Below are 15,167 nucleotides of genomic sequence, written 5' to 3'. Positions count from 1 at the left end.
AGGTCAAGGTGATTCTGGAGAAGGCGTTGGGACCGTTGGAGGGTAGGAGCAAGGGCGAGGAATGCGGTGTCACCAGCATATTGCAAGAGGTCTACTGGTGGGGGGGGGGGGGGGCTGGGGCATATCTGCCGTGTACAGGAGGTAGAGGAGAGTGGAGAGGACAGAGCCCTGGGGCACACCTGCAGAGGGGTAGAAGATGTGGGAATTGGCATTATGGATGGTAACATAGGAGGGGCGGTGGGAGAGGAAGGAGGCTATCAGACAGATGTAATTAATAGGAAGGGCATAGGTTTGGACTTTAAACAGGAGACCAGGATGCCAGACACGGTCGTAGGCCTATTCGAGGTCAAGGGAGACAAAAATGGCGGAGCGACGGGAGTTAAGCTGGAGGGAGAGGAGATGAGTGAGGCGGAGGAGTTGGTCATCAGCAGAGAAGGAAGGTCGAAAGCCACATTGGGTGGTGGGGAGGAGATGGTTTTGGATGAGGTGGTGATGGATGCGCCGGGAAAGGATGGATTCCAAGAGCTTGCTGAACACCGATGTGATACAGATAGGACAATAGGAAGAGGCATCAGATGGAGGCTTGTTGAGTTTGGAGAACATCAGGATACGGGAAGTGTTCCACAGGTCGGGATAGAAGCCAGTGGAAAGGATGACATTGTAGAGGGCGGCAAGGATTGAAAGGAAGGAGGGAGGGCAGTGTTTGAGGTGGCGGTAGGTAATGCAGTCGTGGGCGGGAGTAGTGTTGCGTTTAGTGCAGAGTGTGAGGCCGATTTACTGTCTAGTGATGGGAGTGTTAAGTTCAGATGGTGGTGTGTGGCCCAAGTACTGGAAGCTAGGAGCAAGGGGAGGAACAGAGGTATTCGTACGGTCCATGACGTCAGGGAAGAGGGAATAATCAATGTGGGGATCATCTGGAATGGAAAAAACATCGGAGAGGTGAGAGGCAAAGTGGTTGGCCTTACTGAGGTTGTCAGGAAAGGGACGGTCATTAAGGAGGAGAGGGTACTCGGGGGGGCGGGGCGGTTTCCAGTAAGGCGGTGGAAAGCAGACCAATACTTGGAAGAGTTTATGGGGAGCGTGGTGTTGAGTTGTGTACATGTCTGGCGCCAGGCACGGCGTTTCTTCGCTGTAAGCAGGTTGCGGAGGTGTCGCTCTAATTGCCGGTGGCGGGTAAGTGTATGCCGGTCACGAATGCGGAGAAAAGAGCGGTAGAGGCGGCGGGACTCTCGAAGGAGGAGGACGGCCTGTGGATGCAGGGCGGGGCGGTGAGGGTGGATGGCTTTGGTGGGGATATGGGTTGCGACGGCGTCAGACAAGGTCTGGTGCAGGAAGGCTGCAGTGCGAGAGACGTCATCAGGAGATTGGAGGGTAAGGTCGTGGCCGGCAACCTGGGTGTGAATGGAGTCCTGGTAGGCATCCCAGTTGGCACGGGAGTAATCATGGACAAGTTTAGGAGGAACGTCAGGGCGAGGAGCGTTGCGGGGATGGTGACCAGTAGAGATAGTGAGAAGAACAGGAGCATGGTCACTGCCAATGAGGTCAAGGACATCTGTGGTGATGCGTCCAAGAAGGTTGAGTGAGGCAAGGACCACATCGGGAGTGGTGGTGGATTCGGAAGAGACTTCAGATTCGGCGGCTCCTTTATACCGCGGGTACTGGCCGTTGCGCGTACGCGAGCAACGGTAGAGCTGCCCTCTGTGAGGCGAAGAATTGCAGCAGCGCCAGCGATGAAAACTGTGAAAAGCGAGGAATCGCAACATTAAAATGCACCCGGTCGGAAACCAGACCGTTGTTATTTTATCTGTGATAAAATAGGATTCCACGTCCTACTTAAAGGAAACCCTTATCTCTATTAATAATATCATCAGACAGATGTGTTTCAATTGATTCTTTCAATATACAATCCCAGTAACGGGAAGCCGAGGCAATAATTCGCGTCTCATTATACGACATATTGTGCACTTCATTAAGACAGTGTTCAGCAATGACTGATTTTTCCTGCTGGAGCAGACGTGTATGCCGTTGATGTTCCACACATCGATCTTGAGCTGTACGAATAGTCTGTCCAATGTAGGCCTTTCCGCAGTGACAGGGAATCTTGTATACCCCAGGCTTCCTCAGTCCCAAATCATCTTTAACCTATCCAAGAAGGGATCTAGTTTTGGCCAAAGGCATAAGGACGCTTTTAATATTTCCTGAGTATTCTTGAAATTTTTGAAGAAATACTTCCCACGAAGGGTAAAAAAGCAACTGATTTGGAAGTGTCCACCGTTGGTTCTCGTGGGGTCCAAATTGAAAAGCACAAGTAATTTGGTGGTCAGAATACCCATTCTGCCTGAAAATAACCTTAAGGTGTCCAACTCCTGTTTCAAGTTATCGGAATCCGAAACAGCATAAGCCCTCTTGACCAGTGTGCGTAAAACTCCCAAGCGTTGATGTTGTGGATGACAACTTGTGGCATGGAGGTAGCGGTCCGAATGCGTAGGTTTTCGGTATACACTGTGTCCCAAAGTCCCATTTTCTTTCTTGTGTACTAAGACATCCAAAATAGGTAATTTTCCATCTTTTTCAATTTCCATCGTAAATTTGATTCGTGGATGAAGGCAGTTAAAATGATCTAAAAATCGATGAAGATATTCCATTCCATGTGGCCAAACGATGAAAATATCATCCACGTATCTCAAAAAACACGTTTGTTTAAGAGAAGATGTCCTAAGTGCCATATGCTCAAAATCTTCCATAATGAGATTGGCGACAATAGGGGAAAGAGGACTCCCCATAGCCACACCGTCAGTTTGTTCAAAAATTGCTTCATTAAATAAAAAATATGTCGATGTCAATACATGACGACACAGCTCACTAGTTTTGTCATCCAAGAGCTGACCAATTAGCAATAAAGACTTCTCCAAAGGTACCTGAGCAAAAAGTGAAACAACATCAAAGCTCACTAGAAGGTCAGATGTTCCAGGGCGTAGAGACGTCAGGCGTTGAATAAAATTGGACGAGTTGGATATGTGGTGTTCACATTTCACAATGTGTGGGCTCAGAACCGAAGCAAGATATTTGGCCAAATTATAAGTAGGAGCGCCCAGATTACTAACGATCGGACGACGACGTGCCCCAGGTTTATGTACCCTGGGTAGACCATACAACCTGTGTGGTACTGCCGCCCCCGGATGAAATTTTTTAATGATATCCTCAGGCAATGAGCTCTTCTTAATAAGAGAGATGGTCTTCCGCTTTATCCGATCGGTAGGATCGCTCCGTAGCTTACGGTATGAAGAATCCTCCAACAAACAAGCCATTTTTGCCAGGATAAGGCAGTGCCACTGTTCTTCTTACTCGTGAAGATTATCTATGCATTGATTAGATTTGCGAATTAACAAAATGATCAAAAATATTACACAAAAGGTAAATGAATAGTAAATAAAAGAATTTGATTTTAACATCTGAAACTAAGATCCCAGAGAATTATGCTGAATAATGTTTATTCAGGTAAATAATCTAGAATAAATTGTATGTGGACCTACAATTAATAATTATACTACAGACAGAAATGTAACTGTATTAAAATGCAGTAAACTTGCGATAAGTGCATTACAAGAATGTTAGCAGAATCCCGAGGCTAAATAGTCATCCAGTTCATGTGAAAAACTAATTACATTTCGTGATTACAATACATATTCACCAGCTAAAAATAATTCAGAGCTCATCATGACGATTTGTACATCAATACACGAGAAGTATGGAGTAGAAACTCATGCTCTTTCTAGTTTTAATACCGTAACTCAACCAGAAAAAGTTAAAGTTCTAAATTGGAGACAATTCAGACTTCGTAAAAGATGAAGTCCCTCCGAAAGTTAAAGTATTCTAACTGCCGTTCGCCAGACTCTATCACTTACCTGACTGAATAACCCATGCTACTCTTTACGCAGATCTGCCTTCTTCCAGATCTCGATGTAAAAGTCCCTCATCGCTCCCCTGAGTGCACTCAAAAAATACAAGTGGCTTATGACGTTGTGTACTACAGTATTACATGGGAGAATGAAATAGGCAAATAAAATCAAATACGCATCGATCTAGAATCGACCCTTCGACCTCCTGCATACTAACCCAAAACGCTGTCAACTAAACCAACTGCGTGGCTCTAATCCTACATGCTGACAGAGATAGATACCATACATGTGATTACAGTGTTGCTAGATTTACAATTTTTAACGTCCATTTACGGCCGGAAATATGGGCAGGACGAAATTTTGTGAGAGACATCTTTGTGTTGCTATTATGTGAGGAATTACACTGCAAAGTCCGAGTGCACGAATTTTCTTCGCCCTGTATGTACTGGTTCCTATGTTAACAGGGCTCTATATTTAAATATATAGCTCGAATGATAAGAAGCCACTCACTTGAAACACAGTTTACTAATGCTTAAGACAAGTCCCTAGCCTATCTCACATCGCACGCATTCAGTTCACCCATAACGGAAGTTTGAGCTTGAAATTTACGCTCACGGAAATGTAACTGTCTCACTAGCTCACAATATAACTTCTTTTGATATCCATTTATGTCAACGGTCACCTTGACAATATTCAAATTTCCGTAGTATGAATGCCATTCATGTAATATTCCACGATCACTTTTCCATTTATAGCTTTCGATACTTCACTCATAAATCCACAACTTCTGTTCCACGTTAACAGAAAGATTTTGTCTATTCATGATACTTCTCAAAATCTTAATGATGTAAATATTTCTTCATTGACATAAGCTTTACCTGACATTTGGTCGGCAACATGACCGTCATCATCGCCCACTCGTCCAACTCTGAACTACTACTACTACCACGTCTGCTCAAGAGCACACAGTCCGTTAGGAGGCTACCCACCTGGTAGCGCGAAACTGTTCCTTCTGAAATCTTCTAGAACCGAATTGTAGAGTGTTCACGGCAAACAGGTGGGTGCAGTCGAGTATTATTAGTGAGGCTGTCAATAGCCGTACTCTTACACCCCACTCTTTTGTGTTTTGCAAAACTGTAAAATTTTGCAGAATAATAAAACTGAGTTGCCCTGAAAATCGATGAGGTGAGGTCCTCATTCGTGAGCGTATACTTTTACAATCCTTTAAGATACGCAGCCACAGTAACACATTCACACACCAGATTTAGTCATATATATTTTCTTTTAAACTAAACGTTAAATGACAAACACAACGTTAATCAATTTTAAATATCGTTATACATACATAACATATAATATAAATGCACTAACATTTGTGTGTACATGGACATAATACACAAAATGTAACTTGACTAAGTATGACACTTGCGAATTTTAAACTAGTCCTCATGTGAATGAAGCCCTTTCATAGAAACCTTTACTCAACATTTTGCTTGGTCATGAAACTTAACACTTTAAGAAACCCTTTCTTCAATCAAACTTCAAATATACTACCCAAATACGGCAGTCGTTTATATACATAACAAAATGCAATAAATTTATTGTTTCAATCTATTTCTTTTACCCGTAATACACTAAGTAATTCAACGACAAAGTACTAATCCCAAGCAAGAAATCAGAAAAAATTAAGAAAAAAATTATTCAGCACTTCAGTCTGGAACCGCGCGACCACTACGGTCGCAGGTTCTAATCCTGCTTCGGGCAGAGATGTATGTGATGTCCTTTGGTTAGTTAGGTTTAAGTAATTCTAAGTTCTAGGGGACTGATGACCTCAGATGTTAAGTCCCATAGTGCTCAGAGACATTTTTTTTCTAAATCACTTAAAAATAAAAATTAACACTCCCATGAGTCGTCACGCCAAACTTGAGCATCTCTCCAGCCGAACGGTCAGCTGACAGCTTCGTCAGCTGGCCCGATATGATGACCTATTTCCCCACGGCTGCCAGCATCGGCTTGCCCTCTGTGCATGCACTGCAGGTTGACCTTGACCTTGGCCGACATTAGCGTCCGTTTCACCATATATGCGCCAAAGCCAGCGCAGTTTTGTCAACTACTCTCACCAGTTGTCTCGCAGTTGATTGCCACACATGCAACAAATGGTTTAAATGGCTCTGAGCACTATGGGACTTAACATCTGAGGTCACCAGTTCCCTAGAACTTAGAACTACTTATACCTAACTAACGCTCATTTTTCGCTAAGCATTTTTGTAGCACAAACAAAAGAATCCCAAACAAACTGAAGTGTCACACTGTAACGTCCCCTTAGAAAAATTATACACGACTGTGCTAAAACTGACACACAATAGTTTTTAGCGCAACGCAATCTGACTTTCAATAATCCCTACAAAAGAATGGCCCTGACTAACATTAACCTATACCTTTCACAAATCACTTACCTCACAAAAAATCTTCGTTACTCGAACTACTGCAATACAGCGAGCACCACTACTGCCAGCTAAATAAAAGATTCTAACTACGGAAGGCACTAACTACTGATAGGTATAGTTAGCAAATTAAAGATTTTAATAGAGAACAAACAGTGTATTGACCTTAATAATCCAGTCTTACAAATTACAAAACTCCGCCATCTCTCTCCCCACGTCCACCACTGCTGGCGGCTCACCTCCAACTGCGCAACGCTACGCGCTGTTAGCATCCAGCTGCCGCTGCCCAACACCACAATGGCAGACAACAATGCAGACTAAACACAGACTGCACACGGCACAGCCAGTGATTTTTTCATACCGAGCGCTATGTGGCGTTACCAACAGGAAAACATAAACAGCCTACTTACAACACACTACACTGCTATCCTCTGCTATTTGATACTTAGCCTGAATATTCCTGCATAAATTTGAACTTAATACATTAGAATTCAGCAACAGTGTGGTAAGCCGGCCGTAGTGGTCGTGCGGTTCTAGGCGCTACAGTCTTAAACCGCGTGACCAGTACGGTCGCAGGTTCGAATCCTGCCTCGGGCATGGATGTGTGTGATGTCCTTAGGTTAGTTTGGTTTAAGTAGTTCTAAGTTCTAGGGGACTGATGACCGCAGCAGTTAAGTCCCATAGTGCTCAGAGCCATTTTTTGAACTGTGTGGTAAACGTTCATTATCAAATCACTACAAACAATATGATAATTATGACTGTTTTCATCACAGCAACTGTTTCAGTAGTTCGTTGGTATTTATCCAGAATGGGTTCTGGATTTAAAGGGACGAGATTTAAGGAAGTATGATTTAAAGGGACAGATAACACGATTCTTAGGAACCGTAGGATAGCAGGGCCTGTTCTGGAAACAAACGACATTTAATAATGTCACATCTGGTGTCAAGTTATAGTTGACCTTGGGCATACTGGATACAAATGCCCTTGAGAGAGCTATCATAGTACAGCTGAGTCATGAAAAAACATGACAAAAGAGACAAAAGAAAAAATGTGACAAAAATTAAAAAATGGAAAACATATGTAAAGTTTAGATACGAAATGGTCATGTGGGATATGTATATTTATACATAGGAAGCAGTCGAAATTTTTTGCATACGCATTAGGTCAAAGTGTCTGTAGATCTCTTGAATACTTTCCCAGAGAGCTGCAAGTTTGTACAAAGGAAGAGAACTATTAGAATCACAGAACAAACTGCTCCCAAAATGAAAGAGATCTGTGATACATCGGAATATCCGATAGAGAGGGGATATAGGTCCTTAACATAACGATTCTTAGAGCGAGAATGATTCTGCTTATACTTGAATAGTGGAATGTCTGTGCATTCTAGAGAGACATGGTGACAAGATGAAATTGTCATACTGCATCTAGCTCTGTGTGCGCGAGGAAACGGTAACGTTATTCGTTTGGACGCTGAACGCTCAATAGATACGAGACGCAAGTCATATGTATTTCGAAGCATTACATATTTTGATCCAGCGCGTTCGATCAGAGGGCTGCATGATCTGTGTAATAAAAAAATAAAAACACTGAGTCAAGGAATCAACGATCAACTTGCCCGGATGTTTTGTGACGTCCGCCCAGACCAAACGCAACGAACTACGTCGAACGAAAAAAAAAAAAGTGGTCAGCGCGACAGAATGTCAATCCTAAGGACCCGGGTTCGATTCCCTGTTGGGTCGGAGATTTTCTCCACTCAGGAACTTGTTGTTATGCTATCCTAATCATCATCATTTCATCCCCATCGACGCACAAGTAGCCGAAGTGGCGTCAGATCGAAAGACTTGCACCTGGCAAACGGTGTACAAGACGGGAGGCCTTAGTCACACAACATTTACGTTTTTATTTACATATGAAATCATGAGAAGCTCGTTCATAGAGTATAAAAGAGCTCCGTACACGACATGGAAAGCATGCATTTTATCTTCTTGTTGTTGTTGTGGTCTTCAGTCCCGAGACTGGTTTGATGCAGCTCTCCATGCTAATCTATCCTGTGCAAGCTCCTTCATCTCCCAGTACCTACTGCAACCTACTTCCTTCTGAATCTGCTTAGTATATTCATCTCTTGGTCTCCCTCTACGATTTTTACCCTCCACGCTCCCCTCCAATGCTAAATTTGTGATCCCTTGATGCCTCAGGACATGTCCTACCAACCGATCCCTTCTTCTAGTCAAGTTGTGCCACAAACTTCTCTTCTCCCAATCCTATTCAATACCTCCTCATTAGTTACGTGATCTACCCACCTAATCTTCAACATTCTTCTGTACCACCACATTTCGAAAGCTTCTATTCTCTTCTTGTCCAAGCTATTTATTGTCCATGTTTCACTTCCATACATGTCTACACTCCATACAAATACTTTCAGAAACGACTTCCTGACAACTTAAATCTATACTCGATGTTAACAAGTTTCTCTTCTTCAGAAACGCTTTCCTTGCCTTTGCCAGTCTACATTTTATATCCTCTCTACTTCGACCATCATCAGTTACTTTGTTCCCCAAACAGCAAAACTCCTTTACTACTTTAAGTGTCTCATTTCCTAATCTAATTCCCTCAGCATCACCCGACTTAATTCGACTACATTCCATTATCCTAGTTTTGCTTTTGTTGATGTTCATCTTATATCCTTCTTTCAAAACACTGTACATTTTATCTATATGACACAAATTAAAAATTTATACTATTTCTCGGCGTTTGTCTAATTTTTAAGCCATTTATCATAATTTTAACCATTTTTTTTCGGTTGTTCTCAATAGCAGAATCTGTGGTGGGAAATTTACAGATTTTGTCACTTAAACAATTGTCTGTTTTCAAGGGGACTTAGTGCACACTGAAGGCAGATGGCCAGCAATGTGGTCAACATGAACAGCATTTGTATCATATTGCTAGGTCTGCCACTGCCCGTTGGTCATGGCCACCTGGTGTCGGTTACTTCAACAAATACATGCCTTCAAGTATGCGCTTAGGTGTGTGCAGGGTAACACTATCCATACAAAAACAACGCATGCATGTTGTTGTTGCGGACTCCACACCAGTACCTGTCCCATGACCCTGAGTAGCAACGACACAGCATGAGCAAAAGAGTGTCATTCAAATGGTTCAAATGGCTCTAGCACTATGGGACTTAACATCTGAGGTCATCAGTCCCCTAGACGTAGAGCTACTTGAATCTAAGGACATCACAGACATCCATGTCCGAGGCAGGATTCGAACCTGCGACGGTAGCAGCAGCGCGTTTACGTACGGAAGCGCCTAGAACCGCTCGGCCACAGGGGCAGTACAGTTGGGCTTGCGTCATTAAGAAGTGGTGAAATTTGTGTCTGGTGGATGGACATGTACCTTCTGAGGCAGTATGAGGAATTCGGTCGTTACCATAAGCATCACACTGGGCAGGGAATCACTGACGGGTAGGAAGATTTCCCTCAGTTACTTGTTGCCAATGAATGGGACGTTGTACGCAGGATGGTACTTCCCCAGCTAAACGGCCCATATATGTTCAAAGTACAGAAGCGTTGCGTTTCGCAGAGAGATGGGGGCGCTCTGTACGAGAGACGACACTTGCTCCCTGGCGATTCACCTTATACTGCTGTGCTACTGAGATTTGTGCGGTCCGTGGGGTGGAAGCGATGAGAACGGCCTGAGGGCAGCGTGGGAGGTGGGCAGCGGCAGCAGCGGCGGCCGTGTCATTGGGGAGACCGGAGGCGGCGTCAAAGGAGGGGAGGGGTAGCGTTGGCAGCGCCGGCTGTAGCTCCAACAGGAACGAACCGCTCGTTGTACGTGTTTGTACGCGTGAGGTTTTGGAATGCCGTTGAGTAAGAATTGACCATATTATTATTCTTCTCGGCTTATTGTCAGGTAGCGCGCGAATGCTGCAACTCTCTATGACCTCATTTATCATATAGAGCAGGGCCGGCCAAATGCTGCACACTTTGCAAAAGTGCAAAAGTGTGGCACGGGTGTGCACATCCCAGCCAGCGGTCAAAGCGGAACAGCGACACGTATATAAAATGAGCAGCGGCGGTTCCGCTTTCTTGTTTATGCGATAACTGGAGGACTGAAGCACACCCAGTCTTGCTTCCCTCTGGCGACTCTAGCCTTCCGTGGGACATACTGAGAAATGAAACCACAATGAAATACAGACCATTATCTGGTTACAAAAGTTGATAAACATCAACGGGGACAGTTGAAAACGTGTCCCCTGACCGGGATTTGAACGCGGTATTTCCTGCTCATATGGAAGACGGTCTATCCAACTGAGCCACCGAGGACACTAATGATAATGCGACTTCAGTGACTTATCTGTGGCACACTCCTCGAGAGATTCACATTTCCAGTTTACTGTCCACACACTACATTTGTAGTGCCCCTGTCCACTATACTCATTACTCGCGGCAGTCAGTCTACCTATTTCCGTAAGAGTTTGAGCAATGTGGGTGCATCCGCACTGAAGAAGATCATTGGCAGGTAAGCCTTACCTATATGAAGATGGTATCTGTTCTTTCGGACAACTCACATTGCTCGAACTCTTATGGGAGTCGGTAGATTGACTGCTGCGAGCAGTGAGTATAGAGGGCAAGGGCACTACAAATGCAGTGAGAGTACAGTAGGTTGGAAATGTGGCTCTCACGGGGAGTGTGCCAGAGCTAAGTCTCTCTAGTCGCATTATCCTCTGTATCCTCGATGCCTCAGTTGGATAGAGCGTCTGCCATGGAAGCGGAAGATACCGGGTTCGTGTCCGTGTCAAGGCACACATTTTCAACTGTCCCAGTCGATATTTATCAACGCCTGTAAGCAGCTAATGGTCTGGATTTAATTTTAATTTCATTCTTCGATAGCAACAAGATCACCAATGGTATCTGTTCTTTCAGAATGAGAAATGGCGAGTATCGCAAAAATGCAAAGAATGGGAGATCTGTATTTTCAGTCATTTAAACACGACTGGGAACTGCAATTTTTCACAGCGGTAGGTAACCACTCACAGCGTTTGCTACGCCGCCGAATAATAGGCGGCCAGCGTAATTTCACGACTGAAAAACAATACAACTCATTTCATAAAGACGAGTATAGTATATATTGTGTATTGAATTGGGGACCTAGAAACGACGGAGAGGCTTCGTCCCCCCCCCCCCCCCCCCCCCATAGCCCTCAGTGGTCCACAACTCCACAACTGGCTACGGCAGTCCACTTACCCCACCGCCGCCCCACACCGAACCCATGGTTATTGTGCGGTTCGACCGCAGTGGACCCTCCTCCCACCCCTCCCCGGGAACGTCGCATAGCAGACGAGTATAGCCCCAAATGTTTGCGTGGTAGAGTAATTATGGTGTACGCGTACGTGGAGACAGTGTTTGCGGAGCAATCGCCGACATAGTGTAACTGAGGCGGAATAAGGGGAACCAGCCCGCATTTGCCGAGGCAGATGGAAAACCGCCTTAAATATTATCCATAGGCTGGCCAGCACAAAGAACCTAGACACTAATCCGCCGGGTGGATTCGTGCCAGGGACCGGCACGCCTTCCCGCTCGGGAAGCAGCGCATTACACCGGGCGGCTAGGAGGGCGGGCAAGTATAGTACACTGAACAGTGAAGTTGGCAAACCAAAATAACTGCGCTTAGGTTGAGGTACATCAGCAGGCTTTTAATCTAAGTCGTAATAATTGATGCCTCTTTACCTCTGCTTTCTTGTGTTACATTCATATCTTTTTTACCGTACAACGTACTTTTTCAATTTTCCAGAATAGCTATTACAGTACATCTGCACCCTGAGCAAGTTTCAAAATCGCATTAAGAATGACAAGGTCTCAGAAACAGGTTATCCGATGGGGAGTTTGTAAAAGACTGTCAACAGAACTTTTGCGTTCCACAAACGTTAGCAGATTTTAAGAGATGGCCTTTCCGGACATACAGTGACATGACGTGTAAGTGCTATGGCCGGTGATATGCACAGCCAGTTAACAAATAAGGCTGAAGACTTCGTTGCTTTCTCTGTTGCGTTGGGTAAAGCAACAGGTCTTACAGATACAGCTCAGGTAGTGATATACATGTGAGGTGTCGATTACGCTCTGCGTATAACAGAGGACGTTTTGGACTTTTGAAGGGGATACGACAGACTTACTCCAAGCTGTCGAGCAAGCGATTGATTGTGTCGGTATGAATTGGGATCGGTTAATCTCAGTGACCGTGGATGGAGCTGTGGCAATGCGAGGCCATCAGAGAGAACTCAAAGCACTGATGTGAAAAAGGCTAGGACGCACAGAAGAGACGTTGTATGGAATTCACTGCATTCTGCATCGAGAGGCGCTTTGTGCAAAATCGGTAACGTTAGAAAATGTTATGCCAATATTGTTGTGCGTACCTAAAAATATCTGTAAACACGTTCTTACGCATCACCAGTTTCGGCAGTTCTTGAAGAAATCAGGAGAGGAGTACGGCGACATACTTTACTATACAGAAGTACGCAGGCTCAGTTGAGGTAAAACGCTGAAAAGATTTTTTGATTTACGTTTGGTCGTAGCGAATTTCTACCATGAGGAGGGAAAGAGTGATCCGAAGTTAGAAGACCCTTGGTGGATATCAGACCTTGCAGTTCTCGTGGACATTACGTCTCACATGAACAGCCTGGACATCAATTTGCAAGGTGAAAATAATATAATTTCTGACATGTTGGGAAAAAATAAATGCTGTTGAAAGAGATCTTGCTCTCTGGGAGAGCCAACTATTGTCTGAAAACACTGCACGTTTCCCTACCGTTGATTTGGTCCATGAAAGTGCTAGATTTCAAGAATCCGTGTCAATAACTGTAAAATACATTAAGAAGCAATTTCGAGCATGATTTGTAGTTGTGACGGGTGTGTCTCCTATCATTTGCTGCTTTGCATGGCCGCTTTCAACGTGATTTGCAGATGCTCCAAATCATCTACGGAAGGAATAGATCGACCTGCAGTGCAATACACCACTGAAGAACAAAGTCTTTGCACTACGAAGTATAAAAGAATTCTACGAAAATTTCCCACTGCATGAATTTCCACGCCTGCATTACGAATCATCGAGAGTTATTACCATGTTCAGATCTACTTATGTGTGTGAATGATACTTCTCCATAATGAAAATAAATAAGTCATGGTTTAACGACGAAAATCTTCGCATCTGCTTGCGTTTATCAATGCGCCGTGCTTTTTCTCCCGACACATTGTCACCAATGGTAAACATGTTTCGGATATTTTTCTTTTTCTAATATAAACTTGTTATTTACTATCTGTGCCTTGTCCTGCTCCATGTTACATAGACGAACGTAGTTATCTGAAAGTTTTGTATTAAACCGGTTGGTCAAGGTATACTTAAGTATGCGTAAAAATTATTGTTGAATTATTGAGAGACATGTTTGATAACGTTGGCATCAAGGGTATGTAGGTGTCTAACGTAGGCGTAAAACCAATCCGGCATACGCACAATTTGTTTTCATGCTTTGTTTTAGACGCGTGACGTTTGTTGACAGGAAGACGCAATAGCAAAACACCTTTTCATATTTGCATTGCACACTGTGAAAAGTGCACGAGAGTGCCCCAGGTACAGTGTATCCCAGCTAGTGGTTAAAGCGAAGTAGCGACATCTGTGCTCAGAGACACACGTTAAATGAGCGGTGACGGTTCCGTTTTGTTGTTTACACATCTGGTAAGTATGCACACCTTGTCCAGGAAGTTGCACATGTGCAGCAACTTCGCGCATGTGTAGAATTTCTGGACGGCCCTGGTATACTCGTAGAGGCAGATGTGTCCATGACCTCGGAGAGTTGATGACTTGGTAAGTAGAAACAGGGTAGTCATCTTGGAAAATTGGGTTTTCTGCTGGTAATACGCGTCGTGCTGCACGAGATTGCGTAGGTGGAAATCCTCATCAGCCTTTCCCTGAGGCTCAATCCAGTTTTTTTTCCGCTGTTTCATTGCCTCCTCTTAGGAAGGAAGGCGAGCTGTTTGAATGCTTTACTGCACTATTCAGCCAATAGTTATGTTCGGTTTATGCTGTTGGGTCACTGTTTATTTGATTCTGAGATGGGGTTTGGTCTGGGACGGCATTTCTCATAATTATGAATTTGGAGGAGGTATTTGGGGCACAGCTCTGGTATTCGCCTTACGGCCGAGGGGAAAGCTTCGAAAACCCTGGATAGATATGCTGCTGTTGACATCTTATACGTTATGCTGAAATTGTTTCCTGTTGTATTTCTCTTTGATTCCGGCGATAAATCTCGTCTTCTCAGTTTAACTCCTCCATCTTTTGAGGGCTCATCAGGACACTGAATCTGTTGAACGCCTCGAACGTCTGGACTGCTACGGTCGACATCGCTGGACGTTTCTCGCGGACGTCTGGCGTTGTTTGAGTCTCACGGTGTCAAAGGTGGCCCACCGTTTGGGATGGCGACGAATTCAAATGGCTCTGAGCACTATGGGAGTTAACATCTTAGGTCATCAGTCCCCTAGAACTTATAACTACTTAAACCTAACTAACCTAAGCACATCACACACATCCATGCCCGAGGCAGGATTCGAACCTGCGACCGTAGCAGTCACGCGGCTCTGGACTGAACCGAAACGCCTAGAACATCTTGGCCACCGCGGCCGGCGGAAGGGCAACGAGACGAAGTGCTGTTCGCCGGTTTGGCACGCTCGCGACTCCGTTAGTAGTCGACGGTGGTATGGCACCCTCAGTAGGAGACAGGCATCCTCCATCTTCGCATGGAGCGCCACCCTGAAGCGGGATTCGGCCTCTTCTA

The sequence above is a fragment of the Schistocerca gregaria genome, chromosome X (assembly GCF_023897955.1).
Source record: "Schistocerca gregaria isolate iqSchGreg1 chromosome X, iqSchGreg1.2, whole genome shotgun sequence".
Classification (NCBI taxonomy): Eukaryota; Metazoa; Arthropoda; class Insecta; order Orthoptera; family Acrididae; genus Schistocerca; species Schistocerca gregaria.
The sequence above is the reverse complement of the archived record's forward strand: the minus strand, read 5'-3'. Positions refer to the sequence as shown.